The sequence below is a fragment of the Sycon ciliatum genome, chromosome 7, assembly GCF_964019385.1.
Source record: "Sycon ciliatum chromosome 7, ocSycCili1.1, whole genome shotgun sequence".
Classification (NCBI taxonomy): Eukaryota; Metazoa; Porifera; class Calcarea; order Leucosolenida; family Sycettidae; genus Sycon; species Sycon ciliatum.
In genome coordinates this window covers 34530369-34540368 of record NC_088649.1, presented here as the reverse complement: position 1 = coordinate 34540368, position 10000 = coordinate 34530369, and the positions used below count along the sequence as shown (strand labels likewise).

Below are 10000 nucleotides of genomic sequence, written 5' to 3'. Positions count from 1 at the left end.
GCAAAATATAGCAACGGTAGAAAAGTATTTTACAACTATGAGGGAGGTGGGAGCAGTGGGAAGTGAGTGCTCCAAGGGCGGAGCTAGTGCGACGACAAACATTAACTTGCTCTGACCAGGAAAGTGCAGAGTCAATACATACGCCCAGGTGTTTGTGGGTTTTTACCAGTTCGATGCTGTTGGACGATCCTGGGAAACGCAGGGTGACTGGGTCTGGAGAAGCGCATCCAATAATCATTGCCTCTGTCTTGCTGTGGTTTGGCGACAGGTGCCAGCGACACATCCAGGCCACAACCTCGTCAATGTCCAGTTGGAGGGAGGCTTGGAGTTGTGGGAGAGACTCGCAGAATTTGATTAGCGCAGTGTCATCAGCATACAACGAAGTATCAGGAACAACACTCGGCAAATCATTGATGTAGAGTAGAAATAAAAGAGGACCCAGTATGGAGCCCTGCGGAACGCCAGAAAGAACAGGAAGGGGTTTAGAGTGCGTATTAAGGACGGACACTATCTGATGCCTGTCCGTTAGATAATTCGCCAGCCACTCCAGAGCCAAACCATCAATACGAAATGAATCAGTGAGCTTAGATATCAGGCCTCTGTGCCACACGGTGTCAAAAGCTTTCGCTAAGTGAAAGAAGCATAACCCTACATATTGTCCTCTGTCCCGATAAGAATAAATGTCCTGCATGATCCGACTAAGTTGAAGGACAGTGGAATCACCTCTACAGAAACCAGACTGTTTTGAACTGATGGCTGAGTTCGCATGAGCGTAGAGTTGATCAAAGACAGTGTGTTGTTGCTGCTGCTGTTGCTGTTGCAGTTGCTGTTGTCGCTGTTGCTGCTGCTTTTGCTGTTGCTGTTGTTCCTGCTGTTGGTGCTATTAGTCTTGCGGCCGTCGTTGGAGCTACTGCTACTGCTGCGGTTATTTTCTTTGCTGCTGCTGCTGTTGTTTCTACTGTTGGTGCTATTAGTCTTTGCTGTTGCTGCAGCTATTTGAATTCTTTATTCTCACGATGGTACCATCGTCAAAAAGCAATTGTTGCTGCTGTTGTTGCTGCTATTATTCTCGTTGCAGCTATTGTAGCTGCTGTTGGTGATTCAGAGGAGGTGATTTCTCGGTGGCATTCAATAGCATTCGTCTGCCGGGGGAAATCACAGGATTGGAGGGCAAAGATGGTGGTAGTTGTGTGCCGAACGCTCTAATGCAAGTATTTCTGCCAGAAGACTGTAGTGAAGTGAGTAGGTAGACTTTCTATTGTTAATAATCTGCTATTTGTTACTACTGGTAACTGTACAATATTCACCACACATTATTGTTTGCTATTTTCATGACAAGAGAGTAACATGACTCGTATTGATTGACCAGAGCGAAGTCAAAATTTAACAGTGAGTTTATGAAAGTGGCCACATTGATTTGCGAACATTATCCATTGTAATCTCCCTGGTTCTAAGAAATGGCGAAAATTTAATGACGCGAATATCGGTGTGTTTACAGAATTCTAATTTTACCATACTAACAACTCAGAAATGTGTTATGTGATTATAGCACTGTAGGGTTATGAAATTTGTACCGGCTAGGATTTCACAACACACACCATACCGGTATATACCGTAAAATCCCACCAGAGCGCCCCCTCTCTTCCATGCGCCCCTCCCTGACTTTTTGTCAGGGAAGTGATCGATTGTATCCTCGTATGACTCCATGATGCCGTACTGTACTGCAGACGAGTGCTCGACCCGGTCATTTTTCCTACTAGTGATGGTGATGGTCCCGTAACTGTTGCTACTGCTGCTGATATTGCTGCTACTGTTGCTGCTACTGTTGCTGCTACTCTTGCTGCTACTGTTGCTGCTGGTGGTGCTGCTTGTACTGTTGTTACTGCTGCTGGTGCTTCTATTTATGCAACTGCATGTTGCTGCTTTTTGTTTTGTGTTTTTCTTTCTGAATTTTCCCGTTGCACTGCTACAGATATGTTTGTGTTATCGTATCAACAGCAGAGCGGTCGTCCTGTTATTTCTGTAGCTGTGTAGCAGATGGATGTGACTACTACAAGGTATGTCAAAGAGTATCATCAACTATACTTATACAGCTTCTTATAAAATGTATACGATTGGGCAATCTCTGAAGTATTATTAAACCATTGACATTGCTACTGGTGGTGCTATTTCTCCTGACTCCATTGTCTTTCTGTGCTGTGCTTTCTGTGCTACTGTTCCTGCTCGTGTGTGTGTTTGTGTGTGTGTGTGTTGGCCTTGCCCGTCACAAGTGTGTGGCTCAGTCCCCAGCCGCAGTGCAGGCTTGTTGTGGCGCGCACTGTGCGTCCTGCGGCCGCTGCTTCCGTTCGGTCCAGGGCAGGAATAGACACCGCTGCTCAGGTTCTCCCCCGGCCATACGTCAGTCTTGGGGTAACAGTCCTAGGTGACCTGAATCCTGGCGACCTCTCGTTGTGTCCTGGACACCGTTGGACGACGTTCTCCTCTTCTCTCTCCGTTGCTACTCCAGGCCCACGTGACCCTTGTGGCAGTGGCTCGATAGAACAGGACAGGACAGGTGTGTATGTGTTTGTGTGTTACTCTTGCTGCTTTAGTTGCTGCTGCTGTTGCTGTCGCTGTTTTTGCTGCTGCTGTTGCTTTGCTGCTGTTGCTTCTCGCTGCTGTTGCTCTCGCTGTTGTGGCTGCTGCTGCTGTTGCTGCTGCTCCTGTAGCTGTTGCTGCTGCTATCTCTGTCTCCTAACTCTACTGCTACTGCTGCTGTTTCTGCTGTTTCTGTGGCTGCTGTTGATGTTGCTTCAGGCAATCACTTCTTTTTCTGTATGTGCGTGTGTGTGTGTGTGTGTGTGTGTGTGTGTGTTTTCACGTGCTGTCATAGGGTATATTTCGGATAGCGTTGCCAGTGTCTCTACTTTTACTGCTGCTCCCTCCATGGTCAGCTGTACTGAACAGTGATCCGTTACGTGTGTGTCAGCGAGTACTCAGATGATGTGCAGAAATCTGGATGGCAGAGCTGCATCTTAGTAAGGTACAGGTTGTGTCTAAGGATTTCTTTTTGTCAGCTACTTTCCCTTGCCCGTCTCCTGTTTCCATATATGGGTGGGTTTAAACTAGTATAGCACGGATCTGGTTTGAAAATAATCCCCAGTCACATGACCACACTGTGGTAGTTTTGGTGAGAACTTGAAGACGGCTGGCCATGTACTGTCATTTCTGAATGTGACGTTTACTGCTGGTGATACTGCTATAGTGCAAGTGTTTCTTTACTGGTGGCTACTGCAGCTATTGATGTGCTGGAAATATTGTGGCTGCTGTGCTGGCAAGACCTGTACTGTTGCTGTGCTGGCAAGACCTGTACTGTTGCTGTGCTGGCAAGACCTCTACTGTTTCTGTACTGGCAAGACCTGTACTGTTGCTGTGCCGGCATGAACTTTACTCTTTCTGTGCTGGCAAGACCTCTACTGTAGCTTCTGCTGCTATTTCTGCTGCTGTTGCTGTGCTGCTGCGTTCGCTAATGCTGGTGTTGTTGCTGCTGCTGCTGTTGCTGTTTCAGGGGTACTTTCCGCAGTGGCGGCGTGGTTGCTCTTATTGCAGCGGGTTGTTCTGCCATGGTCTCCATATGCAAAGTGATCTGTTGGCTGATGGACGGATGTCGGGATGGTTCAGAAATGAAAGGTACAGTTTTTTAAATTAACTATCACCCCTGCACTGTTAGCACACCCCCCCCCCCATCACACAGCACCCATATTCACATGGACTAGCATTGTATAATGGGAGAATTGTGCATGGAATAATTGTTTTACTTCAACTTCTCCTCGTTACAAACAACTCTCATACTCCTACCTGTGTTGTCTATACATTTCAAAGTGAGTTATCTAAGTTTTAACCACTGCATATCTAGATCACCACTCTTGTCTGCAGTGTACGTAAGCCTCTGTGTATATTTGCATGTCCAGCTATACACAGGGTTGGAAGAGACATTTTGTTTGCACTTTAGGTACGCCTTCATTCCTTCTCTTTCCTGTCATTCTCTCCAAACTCTACTTCTCGTGACAGCAAGGAATGGTGGCTCTGCTTGTTCAAACTGTTGTGTCTGTCTCTGTTGCTGCTGCTGCTGCTGCTGCTCGTCTTGACACTGTTATTGCTGCTATTGCTGGTGTTGGCTGTGCTGGTCATGCTGCTTCTGCTGCGGAGGCTATTGCTGCTGTTGCTGTTGTTGTTTCCGCTGCTTGCCTGTTTATCCCTCTGTTGCAGTTGCAGTTGCTAGTACAGTTGCTGAGAGTGTGATGCTGCTGTGATAGAGATCATGACTCATGGTGTTGTCAGTAGCTGTACTATTCCTCTGCTTCATCTCTGGTCCTGGGCAACAGGAATCAGATGTATGCAGATCAGTGACGTTTCTGATGACGTACACAAACCTGGATGATATTGCTGCAATGCAGAAAGGTACAGATTGTAGAAAAATATAATCTTATTGTTAACTACAATATCTTGCCCCTCTTTTCTTTCCCTATTTAGATGTGTTCAAACTTATAATCAAAACAGGTGGAATTGGGAAAAGGACTGGGGAAAGGACTGCACATTGTTTTATCTTCACCTGTTGCTACTGTTGTCGTTGCTGTTGATATTGCTGCTGTTTCTGGTCCTGCTGCTGCTGCTGCTGCTGCTGCTGCTTTTGCTCCTGCTGTTGCTTCTGCTGTTGCTCCTACTGCTGCTGCTGCTGCTGCTGTTGCTCCTGCTGTTGCTGCTTCTGTTGCTGCTGCTGTTGCTGCTGCTGTTGCTGCTGCTGCTATTGCTGCTGCTGTTGCTGCTGCTGCTATTGCTGCTGCTATTGCTGCTGCTATTGCTGCTGTTGTTGCTGCTGCTATTCCTGCTGTTGTTGCTGCTGCTGCTATTGCTGCTGTTGGTACTGCTCTTGTGTCTGCTATTGCTGTTGCTACAGTCACTGCTGTTTCTGCTGCTACTGCTGTTGTTGCTGCTGTTGCTACTATTGCTGCTGTTCGTATTGCTGCTGTGTCTGCTATTGCTGTTCCTACCGTTGCTGCTGTGGTCGCTGTGTCTGCTGTTGCTACGGTTGCTGTGGCTGCTGCTTCTTCTGTTGCTACTACTGCTGTTGTTTCCGCTCCTGCTGCTGCCGTTGTTGTTGTCGTTATTCCTGCTGTTTCTGCTGTTTGTGTTGCTGCTGTTGCTGCTCTTGTTGTTGCTGCTGCTGTTGTGGCTGCTGTTTTTGCTGCTGCTGCTGCTTTTGCTGTTGTTGCTGTTGTTGCTGCTGTTGCTGCTGCTGCTACTGTTGTTGCTGCTCTTGTTGCTGCTGTTGCTGCTGCTGCTCTTTCTCTTGCTGTTGTTGTTGCTGTTTCTGGTGCTGTTGTCGCTGTTGCTGCTGCTTTTGCTGTTGGCGTTATTAGTCTTGCTGTTGTTGCAGCTATTTGAATTCTATATTTTCACGATGGTACCATTGCCAATAAGCTATTGTTGCAGCTATTGTTGCTGCTGTTGGTGCTACTAGATTTGCTGTTATTGGTGGTTCAGAGGTGATTTCTCGACACATTGCTATGTTTGCTGTTGTGAGTGGTTCAGAGGTGATTTCTCGACACATTGCTGTGTTTGCTGTTACTGCTGTAGGTGCTTCTGCCATGGTCTTGCAGGACATCTTCTAGTTGTGGAAATGATTTGTTTGGGTGACTGAACAGAAGACTGTATGGTTCATATTGGAAAGGTACAGTTTGTTTGTAATTTTATTTCCTCACACATCTCTTAGCGCCCCCCCCCCCCTCCCCCACTCCCCTCCCTCCCCCATCCCCCACTCCCCTCTCTCCCCCATCCCCGGCAGGAGTCAAAGATCCAGTGTAATTGTATTGTAGACTTTGTAGTCAGTATGGTGCACATTGGAATGACTTTATTTCCAAATTTCCCTTTCTACTCATCTCACTCTCTCATATGCTTTACTCCGTGTGTTGTCCATGCATCATGACCTGGAGTGTTGAACTGTGAATGTTTAGACCACTCCTTCATACAGCAATGTGTGTACAACTATGTGTGTGTGTGTGTGTGGTGTGTGTGTGTGTGTGTGTGTGTGTGTGTGTGTGTGTGTGTGTGTGTGTGTGTGTGTGTGTGTGTGTGTGTGCCTTCAACTGCAACTCTGCTTATCCGCCTGCACAATGCTGTTGCTGTTGCACCTGATGTTGCTGTGGCTGTTATTGCTGTTGATGCTGTTGCTAACTCGGTGACTTCTTTCTCCTGTTGTTGTTGCTGCAGCTGCTGTTTCTGCGGCTGTTATCGCTGCCTTTGTTGTTGTTGCTGCTGTTTCTGCGGCTGTTGCTGGGCCTGCCATGGCTCATGTTTCTTCAGGTGCTGTTGTTATGGTTACCTGTGTTGTGGATGATGAGGTTGCTGGTGTAGGAGACCTGAACATTACTGGCTACTGTTCATTACTAGAAGGTAAGGTTTTCTGCTGATGTGTGTATGTCTATACAGAACTGCTCTTGTCAACCACTACCAGCACCATACACACATTAGCAACACTGTACACACATTAGCAACACTGTACACACATTAGCAACACTGTACACACATTAGCAACACTGTACACACATTAGCAACACTGTACACACATTAGCAACACTGTACACACATTAGCAACACTGTACACACATTAGCAACACTGTACACACATTAGCAACACTGTACACACATTAGCAACACTGTACACACATTAGCAACACTGTACACACATTAGCAACACTGTACACACATTAGCAACACTGTACACACATTAGCAACACTGTACACACATTAGCAACACTGTACACACATTAGCAACACTGTACACACATTAGCAACACTGTACACACATTAGCAACACTGTACACACATTAGCAACACTGTACACACATTAGCAACACTGTACACACATTAGCAACACTGTACACACATTAGCAACACTGTACACACATTAGCAACACTGTACACACATTAGCAACACTGTACACACATTAGCAACACTGTACACACATTAGCAACACTGTACACACATTAGCAACACTGTACACACATTAGCAACACTGTACACACATTAGCAACACTGTACACACATTAGCAACACTGTACACACATTAGCAACACTGTACACACATTAGCAACACTGTACACACATTAGCAACACTGTACACACATTAGCAACACTGTACACACATTAGCAACACTGTACACACATTAGCAACACTGTACACACATTAGCAACACTGTACACACATTAGCAACACTGTACACACATTAGCAACACTGTACACACATTAGCAACACTGTACACACATTAGCAACACTGTACACACATTAGCAACACTGTACACACATTAGCAGCACTGTACACACATTAGCAACACTGTACACACATTAGCAACACTGTACACACATTAGCAACACTGTACACACATTAGCAACACTGTACACACATTAGCAACACTGTACACACATTAGCAACACTGTACACACATTAGCAACACTGTACACACATTAGCAACACTGTACACACATTAGCAACACTGTACACACATTAGCAACACTGTACACACATTAGCAACACTGTACACACATTAGCAACACTGTACACACATTAGCAACACTGTACACACATTAGCAACACTGTACACACATTAGCAACACTGTACACACATTAGCAACACTGTACACACATTAGCAACACTGTACACACATTAGCAACACTGTACACACATTAGCAACACTGTACACACATTAGCAACACTGTACACACATTAGCAACACTGTACACACATTAGCAACACTGTACACACATTAGCAACACTATACTACTCCCAGCTGTATATGTATAGACAATGTACACTGGACACTCTGCCCACGTAACTGCATGTGCCTGCAGTACTCCACATGTCATGTACAATACTCCCAACCGGTTTACAAGTGATCCCGTGTTCTGTTTTCAAACGGGTCCAAGTACCCCCCCCCCCCCCTCCCCGGTAACGAAATTTTTTAAGGAAACAATTAAAGGAGTACGGTATTTGTTAGCCTTGAGGTTGCGCACAACGTACAGACTTTTTCGTATTGGTTCGATGCTAGCGCTGCGGGTACGAAGAGAGTGAAGACAGGGAGTAGTATGTACAATGTACTGCATAGGACGGTGGGGGTGAGTGGATAAGTCTCACAACCACTGGTACAAGTGACGAGAAACGCCATTAGCTGCATCAATGTATCCCATGTGCCTGGCCACAAGTTCCCAGCTGACTGTGGGCTGCAGCGCTGCATCTGCCGCTAGGGTTTACTGGATGTTAGCGGCCGTCATGAGTTCCATTCGGGAACGGACACGATAATTTACTTTTTTACTTACTCCATATGACGAAAAATAGTTTCGTAGATCTGGTCTCTTTCGGTCGCGTTTGGCCGAATTTTCGCGGCAACTTTCGTTTCTCGAACCCGGACGGGCATGGTCTTACGAATTTTCGTCGTGCGCAACCCCTCTACTGTCGGGTACCAGAGAACAGGAAGTGTACTAGCTGAGACCGGTGCTGAGACCGGTGATATCTTTCAAGTACTGCTATCCATCCATGCACAGTCTAATCATCATGTATACATCGGTATGGCCTTCTTGCTGAGATGCAGGAAATGCAGAAATTAATGTTTGTTCTTTGTAACCTGCCAATGATGTCATCTTTTAAAAACAATCATACAAACTGATGCTGGTAGTTCCTGCTATGTAATCATGATTTCAAGTATCACATCAGCTGGTCGATGATGATGTAATACGATGATGTCATTGTTTTGTTGTCTTCTGTATGATTGTGTTGAATGCAGAATGCAGAGGATTGTCAAGATGTACATTGTACATGTCCATCTGTTCAGACAGTACACAAGGTGAATGAAGATGGAACATATCCATTTCATCAAAATTGTTCTCTTCTCAATTCTTTTATTTTGATCTTAAAACTGCTACCTTCCTTGTTGGAGAAGTAACGTTGTCCCCCCTCCCTTATCACCCCTCCCCCTTATCATCTCTCCCCCTCCCCCTCCCCTCCTCCTTATCACCCCTCCCCTTATCACCCCTCCCCCTTATCACCCCTCCCCCTTATCACCCCTCCCCCTTATCACCCCTCCCCTTATCACCCCTCCCCCTTATCACCCCTCCCCCTTATCACCCCTCCCCCTGTCACCCCTCCCCCTTATCACCCCTCCCCCTTATCATCCCTCCACCTCCCCCTCCCTTATCACCCCTCCCCCTTATCACCCCTCCCCCTGTCACCCCCTCCCCCTTATCACCCCTCCCCCTTATCATCCCTCCACCTCCCCCTCCCTTATCACCCCCTCCCCCTTATCACCCCTCCCCCTATATCCTTCCCCAACCACACATATCATTGTGTATTTTAAATGTTACACACAGCTAGGCTAGGCAAGTTTTCATGATATTTTCTTGCGGTAATAACTGCTGGTGACTACTTCAATTTCACTAGAGAAATGAAAAGACCATGGTTTACCGGTACTTGATGAGTGTGTTTGTTCCTGATCACATTCATACACAAATACTCGTCTGCGTATCCATGTTGCACTATTATAACCACTGGCCTCGTTTTTGCTGCTGTCCATGCAATGGTCTACAAAAAATTATTATTTTCCACTCCATTCTGCACCCGTTTTCTTCCTACTGTTTCCCATAACTCAGGTGATATGTTATTACCAGTGATGTGTTTGACTACTTCTCTTGCCACATATAGCTGATACTAGTGATAGTAAAACTGGATGCTGTTCTCCAATTCATGACTGTATATTATGACTGTATAAACTGAGTACGGTACTCGAGTACTTGTGTAGTTCAATATCTCCACACTGTAGACTGGTTTGTGTACTGGCACACTGCATTGTTCAGTGGACAGTGTAGCATCATGCTGGTCACGTGACCTCTGTGCTGTTAAAGCTGATTCATACCTCATTTCGCGTACGGGAAAATCATTGCGCAATTACCCAAGACGTTGAGCTCAAG

The 10000-nt window shown here is 46.0% G+C and overlaps 1 protein-coding gene across 1 annotated transcript in view; it reads left to right on the top strand.

Annotated features, from left to right (window-relative positions):
* Positions 1-9052, top strand: part of LOC135821390 (uncharacterized) — a 34965-nt gene extending 25913 nt beyond the window's left edge. The window contains exons 14-22 of the mRNA XM_065334464.1: positions 1079-1242; positions 1973-2057; positions 2271-2554; positions 2873-3022; positions 3548-3669; positions 4249-4440; positions 5617-5710; positions 6343-6432; positions 8821-9052. The gene's annotated coding sequence lies outside the window, so the exon portion shown is untranslated. The remainder of the gene's footprint in view (positions 1-1078; positions 1243-1972; positions 2058-2270; positions 2555-2872; positions 3023-3547; positions 3670-4248; positions 4441-5616; positions 5711-6342; positions 6433-8820) is intronic.
* The last annotated feature ends 948 nt before the right edge of the window (positions 9053-10000 follow it).